Source organism: Pleurodeles waltl, chromosome 9 (assembly GCF_031143425.1).
Source record: "Pleurodeles waltl isolate 20211129_DDA chromosome 9, aPleWal1.hap1.20221129, whole genome shotgun sequence".
NCBI classification, from domain to species: Eukaryota; Metazoa; Chordata; class Amphibia; order Caudata; family Salamandridae; genus Pleurodeles; species Pleurodeles waltl.
The window spans coordinates 404,242,026-404,268,263 of NC_090448.1; the positions used below are offsets into that span (position 1 = coordinate 404,242,026).

The 26,238-nt window shown below is 42.4% G+C and overlaps 1 protein-coding gene across 2 annotated transcripts in view; it reads left to right on the forward strand.

Moving 5' to 3' along the window:
• Nucleotides 1-4,588: 4,588 nt before the first annotated feature.
• GPR137 (G protein-coupled receptor 137) overlaps nt 4,589-26,238 on the forward strand; it is a 131,744-nt gene continuing 110,094 nt past the window's right edge. Inside the window, exon 1 of one of the 2 annotated variants that reach the window (XM_069207145.1) lies at nt 4,589-5,174. The gene's annotated coding sequence lies outside the window, so the exon portion shown is untranslated. Of the gene's footprint in view, nt 5,276-26,238 lie in introns of both variants that reach the window. The other variant, XM_069207146.1, reaches the window with a different exon arrangement.

Here is a 26,238-nt window from a genome sequence, read left to right on the forward strand (position 1 = left end):
AGAAATAGTACAGAAGGAGAGAACACAGGATCCCTGTGTTACTCAAACAAATGGGTCAACATGTTTCTCGCTATTTTTAGTCAGAAATGATCTTACGCGATTCGTCAGGACCTTCGTACGTACCTAATCCTATGAAAAAAGTTACTATGAAAAGATTTTGTCGAATCCCCTACTAGGGAAGTCAAATTTTTATGGTAGGGCCCCATCGGGGAAATGTCAGGCTTGGAACATCCACTGTGGTTTGTAGTGGTACCGAAAGTACAGGTCCACCTACGAGCGCTGTCAGTCCCCGACCCGTCAGGCATTGCAGCGCCGGCCTGACGAGGAGCATGGCCCTATGATGAAGCATGTCACCGGAAGGTGAGTAAGGGCTCTTGCTTCAAGTATACTGCTTCTTTTGGAAACCTCTGTTCTAAAGAACCTTCTTTTGCTTTTTTGGAACCGTGTGTACAGCAATTTGATTTATCAATTATTGGGAGACTTACACACGGGACCAGGAGTCTTTTTCTCCAAATCTCCCGTATAGCCCCTCCTTTGCTGCTGTTTGTTTAAAAAGGACAAGAGGCCTGGTGCTGGGACTTAGTTGGAGCCCCCACCACCAACCATGGTGGTTCAGCCATCCGAGGCTGCAGGGGAAGGGCTGGAGACTCCCCCCATCACTGCTAGCACCGCCACCAGCACCACTGCCAGCAGCAGCAGCCCCAGTGGGCAGCCGTCTGAGGCTGCAGGGGAAGGGCTGGAGCCTCACCCCACCACTGCCAGCAGCAGCAGCCCCAGTGGGCAGCCGTCCGAGGCTGCAGGGGAAGGGCTGGAGCCTCCCCCCACCACTGCCAGCACCGCCACCAGCACCACCTCTGCCACCACTGAGCAGCCATCACCGCCGGCGGACAGTGTGTAGTCCTGTGTCCATGGGCTGTAGTACGGCCTGGCCCCAGCAAATCCTGTGGATCTGACACCCAGGTGAGAGACTGTGGTCTTGCACTCCCCAGGACCAAGCAACAGGGCATGTTGCCCCCTCCAGAGCATGTGGGCAAATCACCCACTTGAGAGACTGTGGCCTTGCACTACCCAGGACCAAGAACAGGGCATGTTGCCCCCTCCAGAGCCAGTGGGCAAGTCACCCACTTGAGAGTCTGGCCTTGCACTCCCCAGGATCAAGCACAGGGCATGTTGCCCCCTCCAGAACCAGTGGGCAAGTCACCCACTTGAGAGACTGTGGCCTTGCACACCCCAGGACCAAGCAGTGGGCAAAACACCCACTTGAGAGACTGTGGCCTAGTACTCCCCAAGACCAAACAGTGGGCAAATCACCCACTTGAGAGAATGTGGCCTTGCACTCCCCCGGATCAAGCAGTGGGCAAATCACTCACTTGAGAGACTGTAGCCTTGCACTCCCCAGGACCAAGCACATGGCATGTTGCCCCCTCCAGGACCAGTGGTGTTGTACCATCTTCCGGCTGAGGTGCCCCCCATTACCCGTCCCCCTGAGGTGCCTGTCTATTTTCGACCTGATGGCCCTTTAGTGTTCTCTCTGTGTTGTTGCAGGAGTGAGGTTGGGCCTTGGACTTTGTGATGTGGCCCTGTGGCCCACGGACATTGAGGGCTGGACAGTGTCCCTCGCATTGCAAATATGCATATACTTTTTGATTTGGATGCACGTATTTCACCTATATTTATCTTATTACAGCCTTTTTACACTATAGTAGTTGTCCTTGCATTATTCCTGAGGGGCCCGGGGTGTATATGTTATGTTACTGTATCTGGTTGTGTGTGTGGTGTTAGGGGTGGGGGTGTTGCGTGTGTGTGTCACTCTCTTTTTCCTCCCACTCTCCCCTGTGTGCTAGGCGGCAGTACTCACTGTGGTCGTCTTCGCCTGCGTTGGTGTTCGTAATGGAGCAGAAGGTAGAAGAGCATGGGGAAGACATGCAGCTCAGGCTCCATGGTGGCGTGGTTCTTCCCTGAGTCTCCAGAGGTGAGTTGTTTCCCTACTCTGTTCTGTTTCCGCCAGGCTTTTGATGTCATTGGTATCGCCCCGCAAAAGTGGCGGGTAGGTGTGCATTATTACTGTGGGCGGTACATTGACTTCCGCCTGGCTGTCAGTGTGGTAAAGTGGCTGTCTGTGTGAGCGGTTTCCAACGTGGTCATAATATTTATTACCGCCAGCCTGTTGGCGGTATTACCGCCGCTTTATCACTGACCGCCAGGGTTGTAATGAAGGCCAATGCCTGCATACATCATGAAGCTTCTGGTTGCTGCGCCATTCTGTAGACATGTGCATCCTTCATCACGCATGCACACACCTATTGAATAAAGCAGACACAATTTATTTATTTTGCTTACTAATCCAAGATTGCAGGTGTCGTTTTGGGCGGTAAACTTAATTTTACTTGCATGAAAGCGCTTTTCTGAAATGGGAGCAGCCTGGAAGCAAATGGAAACTGCCAAGCCCTCCAAAAGATGTAAAATAAAACATTTTGTTTTAAAAGGACAATGGGGAATGGAGGAGAAATAGAGCAGCGGGTGGCGCTACAAAAACGCCATAGATTGGAGGGACTAAAGAAATAAGACAAAAAAAGACAGGTTGGGAGAAGATGAAAGCTTGTACTTGTCTGTCTTGCTTGATCTGTTCTGCAGGGAAATGAAGATTGCACGTGCTGCCTTCTGTAGAAGAGGGAAGCTTGCTTTGCTAGTTCCATGATGTATCTTTCTGAGAGAAAGCAAAGCTTGCATTGGTGTACCCCAATGTGTATGTGCCCTGTTATGAGAAAAGTTTGTCCTACAGCTGTTCTACCTTGCCTGTCCTCTGAAGGAGGAAAACTTGCATTATTTCTGCCCAAAGTGTAATTGTTCTATAAAGAAGGGGCGATGCCAATGTTGGTGTCTCATCTTATGAAAAAACAAAAGGTTTTATTGAATGGACGTGACCCTCCTGTTTATGATCTTGTGGTAGGGAGACACCAGGAAAAAAACATGTTTTGTTCACCGCACAATTTTAGAATAGGTCTGTCAGTTTAAGAATGTGAGAAGACAAATGTTGACATAAGTTGAACATTGGTACTCTTGGATGCTTCCCTGTGCTATATGTGGAACTCACATATGAAGCACACAACAACGGGTAGGTGAGGGTTCATTATCCTATGTGCATACATAAATGTATGGTAATTCCGTAAGAGGTTTCTACCGTCAGTGTGGTCCTTCTTGTACTTTTATGTTTGATTATGAATAGCGTACAACATTCTTTTAAAACCTCTCATTCCATCTACACCGCGTTAGCTACCTGTGATGCACCTGTATGTGTGAGAAAACGGTGTGATGTTCCCGCTACTTCTACTTGTCTTTTACTTTTGATGTTTTATGTAAAGTTATTCTGCTTCCGTCTGAGTTTCACTAGTCCCAGCATTTTAGCTAAACATTGCTGTGAAATCTGGCGGGGGTTTAATCCATAATGAAAGTGTTAAAAACAAAACTACAATCCCATAATGCAACATGTTTTTGGTTGAAAAGCCAGTAATAGCAAATGGTATCGCATGTCATAGTACCATTTCAACAGACTCGTGAAATGCTAAATAAAATTTAGTTTCCGAATTCCTGCTTTTTTCCCTCCGAGTTACACAGTCCAGGGGGTGGAAGGGCAGAGACAGCCATTAAAATGCAAATACCAGCATCACACTGCTAAATGGGTAACATTAATATTTCTCTGAAAAAAACAAACAGCATGATAAAAAGGCAGTGTTTACCATAGAACCGCGAGCAGCAGCGGATGAACCAGTCTAAAAACACAACGTAAAAAAAGTGATGGCTTCTGCCTCGGCCTAGACATTGGTTTGCTTTAGGTGGTGCGCCTGTAACAGGCGGTGACGCACCTGCTAAAGACAGAATGGGGTTGCAAATGCTGCCCCACGAGAGTCACCAGTACTTGAGAAGGGAATATATTAGTTCAGCTCGCTATCTTTTAAAGAGCTTAAGTCTGATTTAGAGCAATGCAGTAGGTGATAAACCCTGTGTGGATCACAATCTCCAAACCGCCACCAGTGGCTTCTCTAGAAGTGATTTTTAGTGGGTGGGGAGGTACATACATTGGGCCGCAGCTGAAACTACAGGTGTCACCTCCAGATTCCATTGCGAAAAGTGCGTGTGAAGGTATATAAATATATATATATATATATATATATATACACGTATGTGTTAAAATGTGACAATGCGTGTGTAAGTCAGCATGCATGTACACAGATATACATATGTGTTGGCCTGTTAAAGGCCATAAAGAATCGCTGATTTGTAATTAAAAAAATTGCTGGACCTATTGTGTGTTGCAAGTGCGATGTTTCCCTGTGTCGCTCCTGGCAGGAAGCAACAATCAACAGCTGTGGAGATGCGGCACAGGAGAGGGTCCAGGACAACAGGTCCTGGGTCACGGGCAACAGTGAGGATCGCCGATCCCTGCAGGCTGCCCATTCATTTCATACCACAGCGCCCCAAGATTAATTGCAGCAGGCAACTGAGCTTCAACATTCGAGGGAAAGCTTAGGCTACGCGAGGGGAATGCTGAGCAAGCGATCAAAGTAAGAAAAGATAAAGAATGATTGGTGGAAAAGGGAAGGAGGTGGTGTTTCCAGTGGCTGCTTTTGGTTCCCCGTCAGGTCCCGCCTCCACAAATGGTTTCGCGTGGGTATGGTGAAATGCAGCGATAATGAAAGTCGGCACCCTGTCCACTCCAGATTTGCACAGTTAAAAACTAGAAAACAGTAGGGAACCCCCAGGCCACTTCCACTCGCGTATTGTTACTGTGTCGGGGAGTCGAACAAGGAACATATCTTCACCTACGTCTCACCGTCGAAAGAGATGCAGAAACAAACAATTTTCATCAAGAATTAAATGGTATCGTTGTAGTGGGAACTGTACTTCTCATATGGTGTTTACAGACCGTGGAAGACTTCACAGCCAATCAACACATCGAAGTTCTATGCAACGCACTAGGATTGGTGGAGGTGACGGCAATGCTCCAATCCTGTATCCCCTAAGACGTCACGAGTTCCGCCCATTCCCGCACTCAAAACGTTCAGCCGTGGGATAGGCCGTCAAGAGATCCGGAAGTACTAAAATAACAAATGTTGGTTGTTGAAAGATCAAAATAACGGGCAATAGACATTGGATTGAGTTTGTGGATGGTCCTTGTAAGTAACGCTCATGGTATTCGTGTTTAATCTCGCTTTCCAGCCGAAAGTGGCCGATGTTACCATTACATCTAAACCCCTATAAAGGGTTCTTAAAAACGGTAACTTTAGACCACTCAATACTTTTTACTTTTCTTCTTAATTTATATATCGTGTTTATAGAAATATGCTTATCCCTGTTAAATATGTTATCGCGATTGGAGGAATTTAGTTTTCGCTTATCTTTTTCCTAACTGCTCGCTTCTGCTTGATTTATTCATACAGTATGTAATTATTTAGTTTGCCCATCTCGGCAATTTCGGCGAAATATGCGTTTAGGCTGGTATATTTGGTATCGCTAGGACCTGTGTGGTAGTAGTTTGATGGCCTTGATTGAATGCTGTATGTTACTGCTGTGACAGCCATCAACATCCTGAACAGGTGCATCACCGTGGCTAAAAGTGCACTGCGCCTAGTGCGCCTGCATTCGACACCTTTCCTAAGAGGCGGCACCTGTGTGATTGTTATGGGTGTAGTTACTTCGTTTGTGGCTGGGTTACTCGAGTCAACGACCTGCTACGTGTGAAAATGACTTGTCGATACGCGGTAATCCAAAGAATCAAAGTAAACTTCACCATTTTCAAAATGTTCCAAAACCGTGCTAAAATTAGAAAAAAATGACTGTAGGAACCCATAAATTGAGTGTTAAGGTGTGGAGGAGGAAAAGGGATTGAGTTACGAGGGCAGAGCTTGAAAAGTAGCATGTCAATTTACAAATTTATTTAAAACAATCCACTGCCAATTAAATGGGACTAGCTGCTGAGATTTTTGTTTGCCCTGCAATTTTGAGAGGAATATAATAGCGGTAAGAGTACTCTAGTGGTTAACGCAGTCCTGGGAGAGTTCTATGTTTTGCCCAGTCACCGTTTTCACTCATGAAGTAACATAGAGGGTTAATGTGCCTTCTGTAAAACACATCCTGTAACTCAGCGCTCCTTACAACAACCCGTTGCGTATCACACTCAATACCGCTTTGGAGACATTGAACATGTTGGGACTGTGGCTGGATTGTGCTAGAAGACCATTATTAAAAAAAAAAAAACAGCAGTGTAAATTAATACTACAAATTTTGCACCAGACGTAGTGACTCTAGAAGGGGAGAAACGGAGTAGTTTCATTATGCATCCTTACTTCATATGTCAGTTACAACAATGCTGTTTAATCTCAGTATCTGGCATGCTTACAATTGAGTATATGCGCTTATGGTTTAATGTCTTTGATTTATGTGGAATTCATTCCCCATCGATACATACATTATTATTAAATGTTGTTTTAGTGACGTTGGCTGTGAAAGCATAGTAGTTCATATAGTTTATGGTTTGCCCAAATTTGAATCTGCACATTTAATTTATATACTGCCACCAATTTGAAGCTTAGGACTTTGCACCTGCAAAAATGCTGTATTTTTTGTTTTTTCCTGGCTCCCTGCTGAATATGTTAATTAAATTCATAGAAACTATTTAACTGACATTACCGTATGGTAATTTCTAGTTTACATGAATATTCAGCACTGTTTTAATGAGCAGCCTTGTGACCAACGTTTTGATATTTTCGGTAGTGGTTGCTGGGCCTGGATTGCATTTATTTATTTTTGTTTCTATGGACGTGATTTGGATTACCTACCAATAAAGATGTAAACGGCATCCCGGCATCCCCGCATCCATTGATTACAATGAAAATCTTCTGTTGGTGAAAAAAACATCTATTCACCAAACCTGATAATATTCCAATGTGGGCCGAAAATTGAACTTATTTCTTCATAAAATAACATGGTTTTGTTTGGAGGAAGGATGTTTAGCCAGCATTAAGTTTCAGTTTGACAGCTAAATGTGTGTTTTTCTATGAATTCTACGTTGCATCCTTGAATAGTCTCTAAAACCCAAGGATCCTGTGTAAGCAATCCCCATTAATTTCTGAAGAACTTTAACCGACTCTTACTTAGAAAGAACCAACAGTAGTCACTGTGCTCACCTTGGAAGCCTGTTGATCCTTGTCCTCAGTCTTGTTTCGTCAACCTCTTTGAAATCTCCCTCTCGGAGGGTAAAAGTTGGATCCTGCACCTGCCTAGTAACCTCTTCCTCCTCTCTGGACATAAGGGACTTTTGGAACCCTCAGCCAATAGAAAGTCCCCTTTTGCCAGCCCTTCCGAAACACTACCACTAAACATCCTTCTCGTATTGTGTTGGGCCTTATCTAAGGTTTAAATGTTGAAACCTATTTGCTTAAGCTCTTTATCATGTTCTTTCTAAACAATAAGCCTTTTAGGTTTTCACTTGTCTCCTTTACCCCATGGTCACCCAATTTGGGGTTAATCTTAAACAACACTGCCTTCCTTCTTTTTGCATCAAGTCCTGTGTTTGCATTCCCTTAAAAAAAAAACAGTTATCTGACTCCATCCTCTTAACACATCAAGATCCAGTAGAGTTCCAATAATATATGCCTCCTCAGCCATGTCGAGAATTCGAGCTAACGGACCCACTACATGTAAGAGCTTATCATGGCACTGTTTAAGTGACCTCTCAAGGCCTTTTGTAGGATCTTTGCCCATTTTAAATAAAATGGTAATCAATGCAGAATCCAAATTAGATGTGAGACAGACCTTGTCATCAATAACCCGCCCAGAACATTCCAGCTTCAAAATATTTTTTACATTCTCTCCAAAGGATTTCAAATTCATTTCTTTATAAATTGCGCAGCTTGTCTAAAGGTCACCAATCTGCGCTTCTGGGGTGCCTAATATTATAGGGAGAAAACATTGCCTCCCGCAAATAATTTTTATAGAGTCCTTGGAAGTAGAAGACAGTTCTTATCGCCAACTAATTCATCCTCGCAATCACCGTCATTTTCTAAATCCAATATATATTCATCAAAAACTACTTTCTACTTCTCCACAAATTCCTCATTCATAAACTCATCATCTTGACATCTCAAATTCATTGCGCCGTTTAGGACACCTTTCTTATTACATCTTTTGCTGTGCTAACGCGTCCGTCTATGTTAATTTAAACACATCAGGACTCGTTTTAGGCCGATGAATCTTTGGACCCAGTGGTGAGACACCGTAAGACGAGATAACTGATCAATATGTCAATAACATTGTCAACAGTTAACACCAAAATATATTTCACTTTAGTCATTAGTAAACCTTCGGCGCAATCATGACTTTCAGTCACGAATAACCACACCTTAATGGAGATTAGTGAATTTTATTCCCTATTGATTACAATCTAATAGCAAATGCATTAATCTCGAAACCAAGAAGCATATAAACATAATCACAAAGCGACAATTATGATGAGCTTTCAATAATGTAAAGATCAGGAACATAAGATAATCATGCGAATAAGAACAGATCGCAATACATAATACCTCCTAAAGCTCTTAGTTCAGCAAAGCACTCCGTCAGTCACGTCAGTTCCGTCAGTCATAGTGAATACCTCATCTATCCTCAAATTAGCATTAGCATGTTGGGCTTCATGCAAAACAATTTAGAACATTAATTTGGAAAACATCTAACTAAGATCTCTAATCAAAACATACAGCAGTTGGTACCTAGAAAGAAAAGGCAAATAAATGTATTTCCATTAGCAATAATTATAATTACCCTCCTCAGAATAGGTCAGCATACAGGATCAGTCATCGTCTTCAGGACATCAGTTAGATCACCGTCAGTCTATCTAAGTTAAAGGCAAGGGACACTCTCCTCATAAGGAGGAAAGTGTAATGGGGCAGTCTATGGGCAAGGATGGTTTTGTCTAAGTCTCAAGTCACCAAATAGAGTGACAGAGTTTCTGGATGCAATCAATATCATTCCCTACCTAATGCACTTTGTCTCTTGTGTCATGGGTTTTTATCCCTTTTTCCAAAATACATTCCCCCAAAATTCTATTGGTCAGTCACTACACCTCACTATCGGTAACCAATCAAATTATACATTAAGTAATGCATTTGTCATTTCACGATAATTCTCTAAATCCTAATTGGTCTTCATAATTGACGTTTTTCATAGGTGGCACATCCGGGGTTACTTTATTTCCTCGGCACACGTCAGGTCAAAAGTTCTCTTCTCCACGCTTTATCGTCCTTGAAAGTGTCCAAAATTGTTTTGAAGTTTCATAATTTATACTAAAAGCTGCTAGCATGTGAATGAGAAAATCTAGCATTGTTGCAAACAAGGAAAAGAACAATCACTGGGTCATGGTCTTTTGCAAGTCAGCACACTGGAGAAACAGAAAAATACGCTTTAATATGAGAGTTATACAGCTAGTTCTCGACTCACGCTAACTTAAGATATACGAGTTCTAATGAATGCAGTTTTATACGTGTTAATGTGCTCAGTTAGGCATAATATAAATGATTAATAGTTGACATTAGTTTGCACATGTGAACAATTCTCCACGTTTATGAATAAGTTTCAATGAATAATATTATTAATGCAGCATTGTTAAACATAAGCATTTCATGTCTATAATATGTAATATTTAAACTACACTCTCTCAGTTGCATAGGACATCTTTAGCCTTTGAGGCACGAGGGCCAACTGCTCTTCCAGTGCTTTTCTGCTCTTCACTTAAATACTTTTGTTTTCCTCTCTTTCTTACCTTGTTTCTCAACGTTTTCGGCATCACCCTCCGATAATGACCATTATTTATTAGCAGATTCTGCTCTTTTCTTTTTCTCCATCACTTTTTCTAAAGTTTTGTGAAATCAACTTTTCATGTTGTTCTGAATAATTTTTTTAATTATTGCCTCATTAATTTTTCACTTAGGGACATCCAGCATCTCCATCTCGGTACCTGACGTTTTCTTTGAAGTATTCTAAAAATGACAAAAGATTGCCAGTAAAATAGCCAGCTTTAATCCACGAACAACAGTGCCAATGCTCAGAACCACCTAAATAACCTCCTCAAGAAATCTCTTAACTGCAACTGACACAACTGTCAATTGACGATAAGCAGTAAAAGCACTATTGTATAATACAAATTACTATATTAATAAATAACCAAATTAAAATGGTGCCCCAAATCTCGCGGGATGTCCAAAGCGCATCTCCTTAAAGAATTCCTTAACAACATGCTCGCAGAGTCAGACCTTCACAAGCTTTGCGACACACTTCCGGACAGAAACAGCAAAGCAGACTGATCTATTACCCACCTCGCATGAAGCAGAAGTCACGTAAGGCCTCAGATTTCTCAACGTTTAAATTTCAAAAGCTTCACCAACGCGTTTCGGCAGTCGCCTTGATCACGGTTGGTGGTCTATAATCACACACACACTTTAATACATTTTATATTAACAATAAACAAAGGACAAATGTTCCTTAGCTCATTTAGAGCGCCATCTTGGAACATGCAATATTTGTATTGCTGACAATCAACAAAGAACAGGTGTTCCTTAGCTCATTTAGACCGCCATCTTGGAACATGCAACATTTGTATTGTTAACAATAAACAAGGGACAAACGTTCCTTAGCTCATTTAAAGCGCCATCTTGGAACCTGCAACATCTGTTTACCAGTATCCTTTCTTACTCATCATTACCCCGCAATATGTTGTTTCATTTGCGGAATCCTAGTTATTAATCTTGCAAAGATGGATTGGAAGAGACTTATTTAATATAAACGTATTGCCCTCGTGGGCCTAGTTTCACAGTCTCAGTCAAATCCATCTCTACACTGGTTCCTCAGCTCATTTAGAGCACCATCTTGGAACATACAACATTTGTATAGTTAACAATAGACAAGGAACAAGCGTTACTTAACTCATTTGGAGCACCATCTTGGAGCCTGCAAAATTTGTATACCATCAATATCCCGCAATTTTTATTTCACTTGTGGTTATCATGAATATTCACTATAATCTTAGTCATAATTCAATCTCCCTGAATAAATCATTATTTATAACCCAAAGATGGATTGGTAGAGATCTATTTTGTATCAATGTATTGCCCTAGTGGGTCTAGTCTCACAGTCCCAATCAAATCCATCTCTCGACTAGTTGCTCAATAATATTTGTTTTCTTAAATCTCCAGATAAAATTGCATCTCCACAATGGCCTTCCCACAGGATGTGTGTCTTCATCCATACATCCAATATTAAAAAAATCCACCTGCAACTTTTTTTTGACTATTACATCCACAATGACATAATTTTTTCAATTTATCTTAGATGTACTGCCAGTTCCTCACTTGAGTTCAAACCTAGGGGAACTAATACCTCAAAATCTATGATGTATCTTGATTCCAAAATGCGTAAATCATGTTCCCTATCTCCCCCTATAACATAGCACTTCACATCATCACTAACCACAAATCTCAACATTTCTGGATCACCATTGTGTGACTCTAGGAAGTGTCTTGCAACCGGATATTGTTTTTCTGTTTTTATAGCCCTCAAATGTTCCAGAACTCCTTTCTGTGCTTTATGTATGGTACTTCCCACATACAGTTTGTCACATGGACATATCAGACAGTATACACAGTAATCTGTATTACACTTATATGTATCATTTATGTTAAAGTGCTTTCATTTTGAAGAGACCCATATTTGGGTACAGTCCTTACTTTGTTTAGATGCTTTGCATTTTGTGCAACAGAAGAACCCACCAATTTTTTTTTCTTTTTTTTTTTTTCTCTCTCTCCCCCTGGTCTTCTCTCTACATCGAGTTTGAGATGTTACCAAACTATTACTCAAATTGTCACTCAAAGACCTGCTTTTGCGAAAAGTAATCTGTGGTGTATTGTGTATAACTTTAGCTATATGGTCGTCTGTCTTCAGGATACACCAGTATTTAGGAAATTTTTGGCGTAGCCGACAGGTCTGACACGAAAAATTGGTAATGAATCTGATAGTTTATTCACCTTTTAAAGATCGTTTAGGGTAGAGTAGAGAGGATCTTTCTACAGCATCTACTCAATTGCTCGCCTGTTGCACAACATTATAATTGTATCCTCTTTCGTCAAATCTTTTGAGCATAGTATCTTTCACACGATCATAGTCTGCTCTAGTGCTGCAGATTCTTTTCCCTCTCAGAAGTTCACCATATGGAATACTGTTAATGAGTTTTCTTGGGTGTGAACTCGTCGCATGCAAAAGACTGTTACCAGCAGTCTGTTTTCGATGTAATCTAGTGTTGATTTTATCATTCTCAAAATATACTTCTACATCCAAAAATTCAATTCTTTGTTTACTCATCATACCCGTGAATTGCAAATTAAGCTGATTATTATTCAGCTCACTCACAAAATTCTCAGCTGAGGTAGTGTCTTCTCTCCAAATGATGAAGATGTCATCTGTATATCATGCCCACAGCACAACATGATCCTCGAAGGCTGGGACGTCGGTGGACACCTGCTCCTCCCACCAGCCAACAAATTCACATAGTTGGGGGCAAAGCACGTGTCCATCGCAGTTCTCTGTTTCTGTCTGTAAATTGTGTCATCAAATAGAAATAAATTATTCGTAAGACTGAACCAAATCATATCTAACAACATCTCTGTGTGTAGTAGCAATGACAAAGATCTCGGCCTTAGGAAGTGTCTAATTGCCTTAATAACTAATTCATGATGTATACTAGTATAGAGACTAGACACATCCAAGGTACTCATAAAGAAATTTTCTTCCCATACCACTCATGGTCAGAAAATGAGTCGTGCCTTTTAGATATGCTGGTAAAGTCATTACAAAAGGTCGTAAGAAAAAAATATATACATTTAGAAGTGTTTTCCATCAGAGAGCCTATTGCAGACACTGTAGGCCTGCCTGGGGGGTTGATTGCATCTTTATGAAGTTTGGGTAATAAATACATCATAGGCCCCAGGGATGTGGAATTCTATCTAGCCCAACCCCCTGCAGCACAAACCCTTTGGCTGCCTGCTTACAGAGAGTTGAACTCTCTGCAGTTGAGGTAATGTGTTTCCAAAAGATAATGCTGTTCGAACTTGTATTTATGGTTCATTATTTGAAAGCCTTCATTATTAGGGTGCGTGCTGTAAATAAATGTTTTAAGGTCACACTTCACTACTGACGTTGGTTCCAGTACAAAAAAAAAAAACGTGTACACACATGTTTGAAAAGTTTAGGCTAAGAGCCTAAGTATAATGCTCCCAGAATGCTCTCTGATTATATGCAAATGAAGTGTCATTTAGTAAAATGTGTTGATGCATGCTAGTATTTCCCAAAAATATTTCTAATGGAAAATCAGTGTAACCATTTTCAACACGATTATGGGAAGCCTGAAAATAAACAAACACTGACAAAGCCAACTGATCTGACATATTTTTATAAGTCTTTTAGTTTCATCAATGCATGTCTTGTTTTGACATGGCTTTTGTAACACTTTATTGTTGTGGGAGCTACCAGGCCCTCAACATTGTAACAAACATTGGCAAAACCCCCCAAAAAGTTTTTGAACTCTTAAAGCACACGTTGCCACCAGCGGCATAACAAAGGCCCCGCAGCCGCCCTCCAGGGGGCCCCGTCAGCACAGCACCTGCCCTGAGTGAGTCTGGAGAGGGGGCTCCTCCATGTTCTTTGCAAAGGGGCACCCTCCACTTTTGTTACGTCACTTATTGCCACTGTAGTTCCTGACACTGAACAAAACTACTTTGTGTGGCAATATGCTCCTTGTGGAAGAGCAGAATGCGATCACTCACAGTAAAGTCAGCCGAAAGAGAGAGAAATAGAAGTTTATTAAAAACAAAATGTCTTTGTTAACACCAGACCTAATTAGGGACCAAGACCCACATGTAGGTAGCTTTTTGCATGTCGCAAACAGCGACTTTCGCTGTTTGCGACGTGCAAAAAGCACATTGCGATGCACAAACCCAGTTTTGCGATTCAGTATCCTGGTTACCGAATCACAAAACGGGTTTGCGACTCGCATTTAGTAAGGGGTGTTCCCTTCCTAATTGCAACTCGCAGTGCAATGTAGGATTGTTTTGTGACCGCGGGCGCAAACCAATCGCAGTTTGCACCCATTTCAAATGGGTGCTAACACTTTCGCAAAAGGGAAGGGATCCCCATGGGACCCCTTTCCCATTGTGAATGTCACTGTAAACATTTTTTCAGAGCAAGCAGTGGTCCTGCGGACCACTGCCTGCTCTGAAAAAATGAAACGAAAACGTTTAATTTTTCGTTTTTGTTATGCATCTCGTTTTCCTTTAAGGAAAACGGGCTGCATTACAAAAAAAAACCCCCAAAAACTGCTTTATTGAAAAGCAGTCACAGACATGGTGGTCTGCTGTCTCCAGCAGGCCACCATTTGTGAGGGGGTCGCAAATTGCGACCCACCTCATGAGTATTCATGATGTGGGCATTTGCGAAGCCCTTGCGAATCACAGATGGTGTCAAGGACACCATCCTACATTCGGATTTGCGACTCGCAATTTGCAGGTCACAAATCTGAACCTACCTACTTGTGGCCCCAATTTCTTAAAGAAAGTCACAAAAGTGCACCCATGGTATATGTCGTACCCCTATAAAATATTTGTGAACTGTATTTTAGCGTGGGTAAATACGATGTGTAGATTTGCTCATGTGAAAATCTATTGAGCATTTGCAAGTTCATTTTCCCTCCAGCCACTTTCTTCCCAACCCTGGAAGAAGTTCTAATTCTGCCATTGTCAGGAGTAAATGTCCAACCTTTCTTATTATGGGAAAATATTAGAGAGAAGCTGGTAAAAATCTTTAAAACATGTAGGTTTGCAGACTCAAAGGCATTCCAGCCCTGGAACTATTGCTTACTGCTTCCTCCAGCCCCAGTATGCAAATCTGCAGAAAGGTGGCAAAATAAGGAAATTGCTACAGTAGGGATTGAAACTCCAAGTATTCAAGCCCTACTATGGTAGTAGCCCAGGCATAATCAGAGAGGCTATTAATTGCTGCCATAATTTGTCGCCACACTACATGGCACCAAAGGGACAAGTAGAACTTTTTACAGGACAAGTAGATTTGAGAAGCAACCTGTCCCCTGGACAAGTAGATATTTTAATAAATTCCACACCCCTGATAGGTGTTATCGGATATTTGCATCTTAAGAAATTATATTCTCCCCATTCTAGGAGAGCCTGTTTCTCTCCAGTTTATGAGCATCTCCTCATATAGTTTCTTAGCTAGGCCTATTGTAAAAAAGTTACCATGTTCATAACACCTCTCATCATTAAGCTGTCTCTTTCCTTCCTTCATGTATTTCTCTTTAGACCATACCACCACATTACCACCCTTGTCCGACTCTTTAACCCCTTCTGTGCTGGGGACGTAATGGTTACGTCCACCAGCACAGTGCTCCTGTGCCAAGGACGTAACCATTAGGTCCTCGGCCTAGCGCTCCCTCCGTGGGCTTACCTCCCCCCCCCACCAAGGCAGGGATGGAAGGGAAAACCCTTCACCTTCCACCCCTGAGCCTCCCCCCAACCCTCCCAGTGACGTCTGATGACATCAGTGCACATTTGCGATCACATGATGGGGGCCTGAGAGGCTTCAAAGGGAAGGAAAGGAATTTCGTGAAGCGATCCGGCTTCTGAAATGCCCACTAGACACCAGGGATTTATTGTAAAAAGGAAATTGGCTTAAGGGGAGCGACCCCTTGGGCAAGGGTCGCTCCCCGGGGGATGGGGGGAGCAGTTTTTTTCACGGCCTTTTCTCCTCCCTCCCCCTGGGGGCAGATCGGCCTATTGTTATTAGGCCGAATTGCCCGGGGGGGTGAAGAAACCTCTAGGCGCCAGGGACTTTTTTTTTTTTCTTTCAATAGGTGGGGAGCGACCCCTTAGGCAAGGGTCGCTCCCCTAGGGGGCAAATTCTATTTAGGCCATTTCTGCTCCCCTTGGGGGCAGATCGGCCTATTTTTATGAGGCCAATCTGCCTCCAAGGGGGGCAGAAACCACTAGACACCTGGGAGTGTTTTTTTGCCGGCGAATTCACGGAAGGTGAGCGACCCCTTAGGCAAGGGTCCCTCCCCGGGGTGGGGGGGGGGGCACATTTATTTTAGGCCATTTCTGCCCCCACGGGGGTAGATCGGCATATTGTTATTAGGCCGATCTGCCCCCAGGCAGGGTAGAAACCTCTAGGCGCCAGGGACCATTTTTTTTTTTTTTTTTTTTTTTTAGAGGTGGGGAGCAACCCCTTAGGTAAGGGTCGCTCCCCCTGGGGGGGCAAATTATATTTAGACCATTTCTGCCCCCCTTGGGTGTGTTTCTATTAGGCCGATCTGCCCCTGAGGGCAGATAGGCGTTTTTTTTTTTGCTAGGCCAATCTGCCCCAAAAGGTGGCAGAAACCACTAGATACCGGGGATTTTTTTTTTTTGGTGCCAATTTCACGCAAGTGGAGCGACCTCTTAGGCAAGGGTCACTTCCCTGTGGGGGGGGGGATTTATTTTAGGCCATTTCTGCTCCCATTGGGGGCAGATCGGCGTATTTCTATTAGGCCGATCTGCCCCCGGGGGGCAGAAACCACTTTGGCACCAGGGCCTGGTTTTCTTTAGGGGGGCGGCCCCTTGGGTAAGGGTAGCTCCCCATGGGGGCACATTACTGTTGGCCATATCTGCCCCCCTTGGGGGCAGATTGGCCAATTTTTGGGACGCCCATCTGTCCAGAAGGGGGGGCAGAAAGCCCACCAGAGACCAGGGAAATTTTTTTTTTTTTCTCTCCAAAATATGAGGCTGGGGGTATGGCCACAACTCTTCCCCCCCCTTCCCCCCCCCCCCCCCCAAATAAATGGGGCCAAAGTTTTTCTGCCCACCAGTGGACAGATGGGGCAATTACCCCTGATCCACACCCTGGGGGGGGGGGGGGGGCAGAAAGCCTACTAGATGCCAGGGGATTAAAAAAAAAAAATAGTGGGGTGGTGGCTACCAACCAGTATGGGCCTGGTTGTGCCCCCACCCCAACTGAAGGGGGTAACAGTCTTTCGGCTCTCCCCAGCACACTAAAACATCTTATCCTACAGCAAGCAAGAAGACATTTGATTATTTGGGGTTTTGGTTTTACATTTGGGCCATGATAGCTTGGCTAACTCCCAAAATTGTCCCACTTGGAATGGTGAGGGGCTGCATTTTATGGACTTTGGGACGCTGCCATGTAGAAAAATCCACAAGACCTAGACACATCTGAAAACTAAACATCTGGGTGATTACAGGGTGGTGTGTTTCACATGCACCCCACACCATTTTCTTACACACAGTGCCCTGCAAACCTCCAACTTTGCTGGAAATCAAACATTTTCCCCACATTTTTATGATGGAACCTTCCGGAATCTGCAGAAATCTACAAAATTCCTACCACCCAGCATTGTCTCATTATATCGATAAAAATTCTGCTGCACTTGTCAGCCTAAAAATGTTTTTTTTCAAACTGCCCTTTTGGACTCGCTTTGGTTCCCCTTCAATTTTCACATGTTTTTGGCTCTTCCCTGTCACAAGCACTTGGTCCGCCTACACAAATGAGGTATCATTTTTACCGGGAGACTGAGGGTACGTTGGGGTTTACGAAATTTGTCCCGGTGCGGTGATCCCACACAGAAATGTGGGGAAAATGTTTTATTTTTTTAATTTTAGCTAAATTTGAGGTTTGCTGAGGATTCTGGGTAAGAAAACATTGGGGGATCCACACAAATCGCACCTCCCTGGACTCCATCGGGGGTCTAGTTTTCAGAAATGTCTAGGTTTGGTAGGTTTCCCTTGATGGCTGCTGAGCCCAGGACCAAAAATGTTTATCTTTCTGGGATCCAGCATTCGTTTCTCACCCATTTCTGTCACTAACTGGAAGGAGGCTGAAAGCACAAAAAATAGTAAAAATGGGGTATGTCCCAGTAAAATGTCAAAATTGTGTTGAAAATGGGATTTCTAATTCAAGTCTGCCTGTTCCTGAAAGCTGGGAAGATGGTGATTTTACCACTGCAAACCCTTTGTTGATGCCATTTTCAGGGAAAAAAACAAAAGCCTTCTTCTGCAGCCTTTTTTCCCATTTTTTTTAAAAGAAAAAGGAAATTTTCGCTGTATTGTGGCTAATTTCTTGGTCTCCTTCAGGGGAACCCACAAAGTCTGGGTACCTCTAGAATCCCTAGGATGTTGCAAAAAAGGACACAAATTTGGCATGGGTAGCTTATGTGGACAAAAAGTTATGAGGGCCTAAGGACGAACTGCCCCATATAGCCAATAAAAGGCTCGACACAGGAGGGGAAAAGGCCTGGCAGGGAAGGGGTTAAGGATGAGTAAGAATGGTTACTGGTAAACAGATGGTGTAGTTTCCAAGATGGCACTCTAAGGGCCATATGTATCAACACATTTTCCCATAGACACAAAATGGGTAAATCCCCTTGGTACATATGGCCCTAAATGAGCTAAGGAACACCTGTTCTTTGTTGTTTGTCAGCAATATAAATGTTGCATACTCCAAGATGGTGCTCTAAATGAGCTACGGAACATTTGTCCTTTGTTTATTGTTAATATGAAATGTATTAAAGGGTGTGTGTGTGATTATAGACCACCAACCGTGGTCAAAGCGACTGCCGAAATGTGTTGGTGAAGCTTTTGAAATGAAACTTGTGAGGAATCTCTGAATCCATCGAGTCCGTGCTCCTTCTTCCGAAGCAAGGATTGTTTTGAGATATATATATATATATCTGACTCTTAAAACTACCCACAACAAAACAAATCTCCCTAAATTGGAGACCAAACCAAATAATTTACAGTTAATAAAGATCAAAGAGATTAAGTGCCACTTTTCTGTACTTGAGCAGCAATAAAAACAGGAATTGAATTCAATTCAGAGACTATATGGTCAAGGATTCTAGTGCTGGAATGTTGTTTGTGATGTTATGCAGTCTTTAAGCGCTGCTGCTTGGGATGGCATTAAAGGATGTTAATGCATAATGATACCATCCGGTCTTGTAATGAAATCCATCTCTAAAGGTATACCTCTCAATTTGATGTCCCAAGCTCCTATCCATTTATACATGAAGTGATGGTTAGTGGTAAAGCTTAAAAGTTACCCAGAAAGTCCCACAGAACGGGCTAAATAGAACTATATTTAGTAAACAGAAAAGTCCATTGTAGTAAACCTTCTGTTTGGAATTCTGGTGCACTTGAAAGCATCTGCAACTTGGGGGCCGCAAATTATCGTTTCTCATCCTAAGATAACAAAACTGAAGGAGGCCACTTTTAGAGATCACCTACTAGACAATGCAAGCTGTCTGGTTGTGAAAGACCTATTATGAACTTACAGTGGGCCTAAGTCTCGCCCATTGCTTTGGTTAGCTTTGCTGCCACTCTTATTTGCTGATACCTGATGACCACACTGGTTTTCTCCTCATCCCTCCCAGCTTGTCTTCAAAAGAACAGCATCATCAAGGAGGAAGGGAGAAACTTCCTACCAGCTACCATAACCTCCGCTTCCCCTTGTCCTTATCATACCAACAGAGAGGTCTGACCCTAACAGAACTCATTGCATTTCTAGTCCCCACCCCATACATAGGGATAAAAAAGGTTTCCCTTTTTATATATGTTCCTCACCCACATGCTAATTGTGTGCCATTCTTAATCATTGGGCCCACACTCAACGTGGTGCTAAACACCGGGTGGGTTCACCCCACTCTTGGAGGGAGCAGTTGGATATCACAGAGGCCCGTTCTGTGGTCTATAGTGGGAATCTCATAAAAGAGGATTTTAATAGTGTAGGATGGTACCCTAAAAAGGTTTACTGTTGTGACCTCCCCCCAACACCCACCCTCCCCTGGCAAGGCTGAAAACACAGCTGATGGCCTTGGTACATTCAGTGTGCCCCTGCATTTATACGGTCGACACTTTTTATTTTGAACTCAATTTGACAAACTTCTTCAGGACCTATGATCCTGCTGGCGAATCCTCAAATTTTGGGGTCCACTATTTTATGGAGCATGCACCAATGGCAGGTGACAGTCACACCGTGCATTTGTTACTGCTCCTATAGGTTGTGCTCAGGAAATTGCCCTATATTCTCCTTTCTGTGGGAGTAGACCCATAAAAAAATGGTATCTTGATAATAATCAGAAAATCTGTGTATACAAGTGCCTTTGTGAATCAACGCAAGCTGAGATCAGCTCTCACTGTGAGTATCAATGTGTATAATTTTCTTCATGCTCATCAACAAATAGGTATGCTGCGTCATCTATTCGTTCCACCCTAATATAGATGAAAGTGTGCAAATCAGAATCATGTCTGAGAGGTTGCCCCATTGTACTGGTCTCAAATTGCCTGTACAACATGTGAATCCATTTACCATACACTTGTTGTCACGGGTGAATGGGTCACAATTTGTGTCACCAATGCATACATACACATAACTAGGGGTTTCTTTACTCCTTAGGTAGCTACAGGTTGGTTAGGGTCTGGTGTCACAACCTGCGAAAGGAATATGTTGGTGAAGCCATGTTCTAATCATTCTTAAGCAGCACCTGCCAAGGATCAAAAATTCGAAGAATCATGCACAGTTTCTACTTAGTACTCTGTTTACCTAAACTGGCTGCCATACCTAACCCTTCTACTCATGGGCCCTGTAGCCAAGGTCTCTGAGTTCTCACCTGTTGTTTAGAGGTGCTGTAAACTTCTCCTGATCCGCTGTGGAGACGTTACATGTGATGTAAGCACAACATTGTGGAGTTGGTGCACGATTACGGCCATAGCAGCCACCATCTTTCAATAGTGTCTATACTTTTTTGCTATCAAACTGTGTTGTTGTAAAGTTACTGTCTGATTGGAATCTATATCCCGTGTCACAATTTGTCACCTCTCATGAGCCCCAGTGATCTGCTTCCATTTGCTATATGAATTTATAAGCAGTTTCAGTCGGTATTTCTTTAAGAAAAAGGTAGGACTTGTCTGGCAAACGGCAGAAGTACTTTACATCCCATCTACCATGTGGATCTGGTCAAGAGGCCATGCCTATAAGTTGGCAACTTAAATCTGCCTTTGCTCTTTCTTAAATAGGACCTTGGAAGTTTGATTTGTGTGAAATGTGATGCGTACTTGCTATGATATGGTTCAATTGAAATAATCTACTAAATGGCCCTCATCAATGTAGTGGCTAGCCACCTTGGTGGTGGCTCTTTTATGGCATCGATTACACAGATCCTCAGATATCATTTGTTCACTTTTCTACAAGTCATGCCTATATTGCGGAAATTACATGGGCATGTAATGAGGAACACTACACCTCACTCAGATTACAATCAGTATGCTTCTTTTAAATACAGGCTTTTCCTAGTCCCAACTCCTGTTCTCTTGTCTTCTTAGTCAAATGGCATTCACTACATCCCCACAGGGGTGATGTTTAGTTACTTGTGGGTTTCCCACACACAGTTTGTTCATCCTCTAAAATTTCTCTTCTCTTCAAGTTCCTGATGTGCACCAAAACATCCTTCTGATTTCTATCCCGCTTATGTGCAAAGAGCGTTTTTTCAAAATTCAAGCCTCCAGAGTTCAAAACCTGCCAGTTTCTATTGGTGATTTTTCATTATATCATTGCAGATGATATTTATTACAAGTGGTGATGCATATCAGTTGGTCAACACTTTGTTTGGGCCAGTTCTGTTCTACAAGATCCCCTCTAATGTTGTTTTTAATTTGCTTCAATACTTTTTGTGTGTTAAATGGTGGGTTTCTCAGGTAGACACTTAAGATAGTAGCTTGTTTCTAAAGGACATTCATTTTTGTACAACTGCGGCAGAGTCTCTGCCTGTAACATATGTTCTCACATAAGGTGCATGGATGAAAATTACTGAAACACAATAAATTGTTCCCGTCTATACCTTGGGATGTATGTTGGTCAGTAGTTACCCTTGCTCATAGAAGATCTTCACATTTTAAGATGTGATACTCTGTTCCTCCAATCGAATGAGTGAATGCCAGGCATTCAGTCTGTTGTTTAAGGCATGTGACAAACCTGTTTGCGGAATCATAATTCCCCTCCCTGACTACCTGGATGTCATCTGTGTATTTCTACCATAGTTGTATGTGATGTCTGAAGGGGTTGTCTACGGTAAGTAATATCTAGTTGATGTACATAGATGCATAGTATGATAGGGGCAAAAGTACTGCCCATTGATGTTCTGTGTACCTGCAGGTAGATAGTTCTTTCAAATTCAGAAATATATATTTTTTTAGGAGCCATTTGCATACACTTTAGGGCAAAGTGTCTTAATGTGGTATAAGCCCAATATGAAGAAAAATTAGGTAATCAATTACATGTAGGATATCCTTCGGGGTAGGCTGGCATATAGACTTTCCACATCCAATCCAATAAGGAAATCTTTCCCCCCCCCCCCCCACATAATTCTGAATTTGCCACAATTGGCACACAATCCATCAACTGCTGTATAATTTGCAGATTTTAACAAAAAAGATTTGTAGGTCAAACGGATCAAAAGTTACTAAAAACGTGGCAACGTGTTTGAGCACATTGGAAGGACCTTTGCTGCAGTTAACTGGTCATCTTGTATTTGGTTATTTCTCTATTTGATTGTTAAACTGGTAGCAATCAGGTGAAATCTTTCCCCATTGAGTATTACCATGTATAACATTACAAAATAATGGGGTAATGCTATCAAAAAAGTGCTACGTTATGCTGCATACTTTCTGTTTTATTGGTGCAAAATTTAGTCAACACTGCAGCATAATTTGATACTCCTGTGCCACATAATTCCAGTGGCTCTGCCTATAAAAGAGTTCTGTACAACCATTGCTCCACCCTTGCCAGTGGGTTTTATAATTAGGTTGTCATCTTTACTTCGTCTGTCCAAAACCATTCTCTCCTCCTTACTCAAGTTTTTAAAAGGGTGTCTCTGATTATTCAGTCTCTCCAGTCCCCTTCACCATTGCTGACTCAAGGTGAGGATTTCAATTGGTACCATATTGGTAGAGAGGTAAAAGTGGATTGCATCTTTTAACCCAATGCAGTGTCTGCATTTAAATTTGTTTCCTTCGAAAAGAAGGCTTTCCATTTGATCTTTCTAAAATAAAAAAAAAGTCATCAAGCTCACAACATAAAAGAAACCTATCAAGATTTGATCTGGGGATGATTTTTAGTCCCTTATTCAATGCTGCTCTATTTCTGTTAGCATGCTATCTGAAAGGTTAACCAATAATTTGCTGAGCTAATGCTTTGTTTCATTTCGTTGATCATACTCCTGGTGCTGACTCGTGACATAGTGTGCTTCCAATGTACTCTCTGTTCCTGTTTTTTTTCTTCCCTCCTTTTTCGTCCTTGGCCTCGTCCTAAAAATGCTTATTCTGTGATATCTCTTCACCCAGGCTGAACCGAGGAGGATATGTATTTTGCCACCCGAAATACGGGTAGGGATGAGGAAAGTGAAGGGGGACTTGAAAGAAAGGCTGGAATCCCATGAAATGTATACCTGGGTTGTCCTCTCTGTTTTTCTGGTCTTCCCCACTATTTGATCTACCTCCTGCAGAAGACAAGCTATCCACTGGCGATACACCATCTCCCCAACTCGACTTTCTACTCACCTAATCCTCAATAGAATAGGCATAGACTTTTTCATGTTTGAATCTCGTAATATGTTTCTGTAGTTTTAGTACTTTCTGTTGGGTGAGGAGGTATTTAAGATTGTTCTCACTCATCTGTATTTTTACGAGAAGAGTGTCCGATAACTCTTGGCAGTTTTTAAAATCGGGATAAGCTATCCCCTGTAGATCTCCACGCAACTAATGACAATACCTTACTGAAGACCGGATCACTTAAAAAAATTCTGGGTTCTTAGACCATTCTGTGTTTAATTAGCCTTTAAGGGCTCTGTTACGATGGTACCATGTAAAAGGTTTTTAATCTGATCACTTTTAAGGTCACTCAAAGCAGTCCAATCTACAGCTGTCTCTAATGCCTCTGCTATTGTGGTATCCTTAAGGACAGGGTGCCCAGAAAAAATGAGCCTTGCCTCCTCCTCTGAAAGGTCAGACCTAGATTCTTAGCCATTTCAAAACAGTTTGAATGTGTTATATATTAAACTTTTCAATGAAGCCTATTATGTGAAATGTCAAGACAAAGCAGGATAAAGGTGCTTTTTTGATTCTTCTGGGTGCAGGGTGGAGGCAAATGGTCACTCAACTATATCATGATCATTTGTTCCCTACTCTGAGGGTTTAATCTCAAAATTCTCCCACAGCTTTCCCCTGCTATAAAAAATGTCATCAAGCCGGGAGGAAGAAACTTTCTACGGACTACCAGAACTTCTGTTTCCCCTAGTCATAATCGTACCAGCAGATAGGAATGACTCTAACAGAACTCATCAAATACCTATTCCCAGCCCCATATGTAGGGTTGAAGAAAGTTTCCCTTTTTATATATGGACCCTCACCCTTATGCTAATTTTGTGGCATGCTTCATCATTAGGTCCACACCCAGGGTAATGCTAAACACCATGTGGGCTCAACCCCATTCATGGAGGGAGCACTGAGGTCAGGCTAATGTGCTATAGTGACAGCCTTGTTCGTGGGAATCTTCTAAAAAAGGATAACAATTGATTAGGAAGGGACCCTAAAAGAGTTTTATTGTTTGAACCCCCATGCCCTTGGTGGATTCAGTGTGGTCCTGCATCTACATGAGCAAAAAAGAACAGCTAATGGATGGAATGCTGAACAAACCAAAGATTCACCCCCGTCACAGACCTGGGTTTAATCCATTGTTTTTTTTTGTTTTTTTTTTGCTCACCATGTCACCCCAGTTTGGACCCAGCCATATGTAAATCAGTCTTGACCCTGCCCCCCCATTGGAACAGTCCAGCCGGAACTGCCAGGCCAGGTCCTCCCTGGACCAGAAACAAGCATCTTGGGACCGGTTTCGGGGCATTACCCCTCATCAGCCAGGATAGGTTGAATCCCGTGGCACATTGAACACAGGACCAACGCTTGATGCTTGCTGTTGCAGAATACCAAGCGGTTGAATCCTATGTAAATTAGGCCTTTCCAACATTGGAAAAAATAACCAATGTCATTTCTAAAGATTGAAAACATTGAATTCAATCTGCAGTTTTGAGGTACCACAAGGCTTAACTTGGCAGAGTTCAGAGTCCAAGCAGATGAGCAGGCATGTTTTTCTTTCAGAAAGAGGAGGGCATCACTATATACAACATTGTGTGTCATAATTAGGAGTTTGAAAGCTGTGACTGGGAGTAGAGCAGGAGTTTAAGACTGAACGGTGAATAACTTCCAATAAACAAAAGTATACAACTTTTAAAAATAAAAAGGTGTTTGGCCGTGCATTTTTTTTCTTTTCCAGCAAGAGAAGTTTGGTACAACGTTTGTTTTACTTTTGGAACCAAAGCCCAAGTGGTTCTCAATGTCGCATGGTGTGAGTGAATTGCTTGATGGCTATTGTATCATAGCAATGCAGCAAAGTGGCCAATTGCTTGGTTGTACTTTTATTTAAAATGTGTTTTAATTGTAGTCAACTACTTTTCTATTTTTCAGTTTCATTGTGAAATAGTAAGCTCTAATATGCATTGACAGAATCTGTTCCTGCAGCTGTGATTTGCCCAAATGGTTTTATATCAGGGTCACATAGCTTAAATCTCTGCGTTTCTTTTTGGTACTATGTCTAGGGTACTGGGACTATGCGATCATTTCCATGTCACTTCTCTGGGAATCGAAGCTTAAGCCTCTCTGTTCCATTTTGGTGCTATGTCTAGGGTACTGGGGCTATGTGATCAGTTCCTCATCACTTCTCTGGGGAATCAAGCACATGGGCCATAATATCACAGTGGGCCAATGAGAGCATATGAGACTTCAAAGATGTGATGATCTGTGGTCAGTCCAAGTGGCACATTTAGAAAGAAAATGTGCTGTCACCCAGGACCTCCTTTCAGCTTCTGCTACAGAAATTCATATTTGGACTGCTGATCTAGAAGACTCTATTTAAATCTGTTTTCCGATAACCTGCAGAGGCAGTGGCTGCCTTTTTGGTTGTGTATGAAGTATCTAAGAGAGTTGTTGAATGTATTAAGACAAAACATACTGAAACAAATGCATGCTACTCATTAAA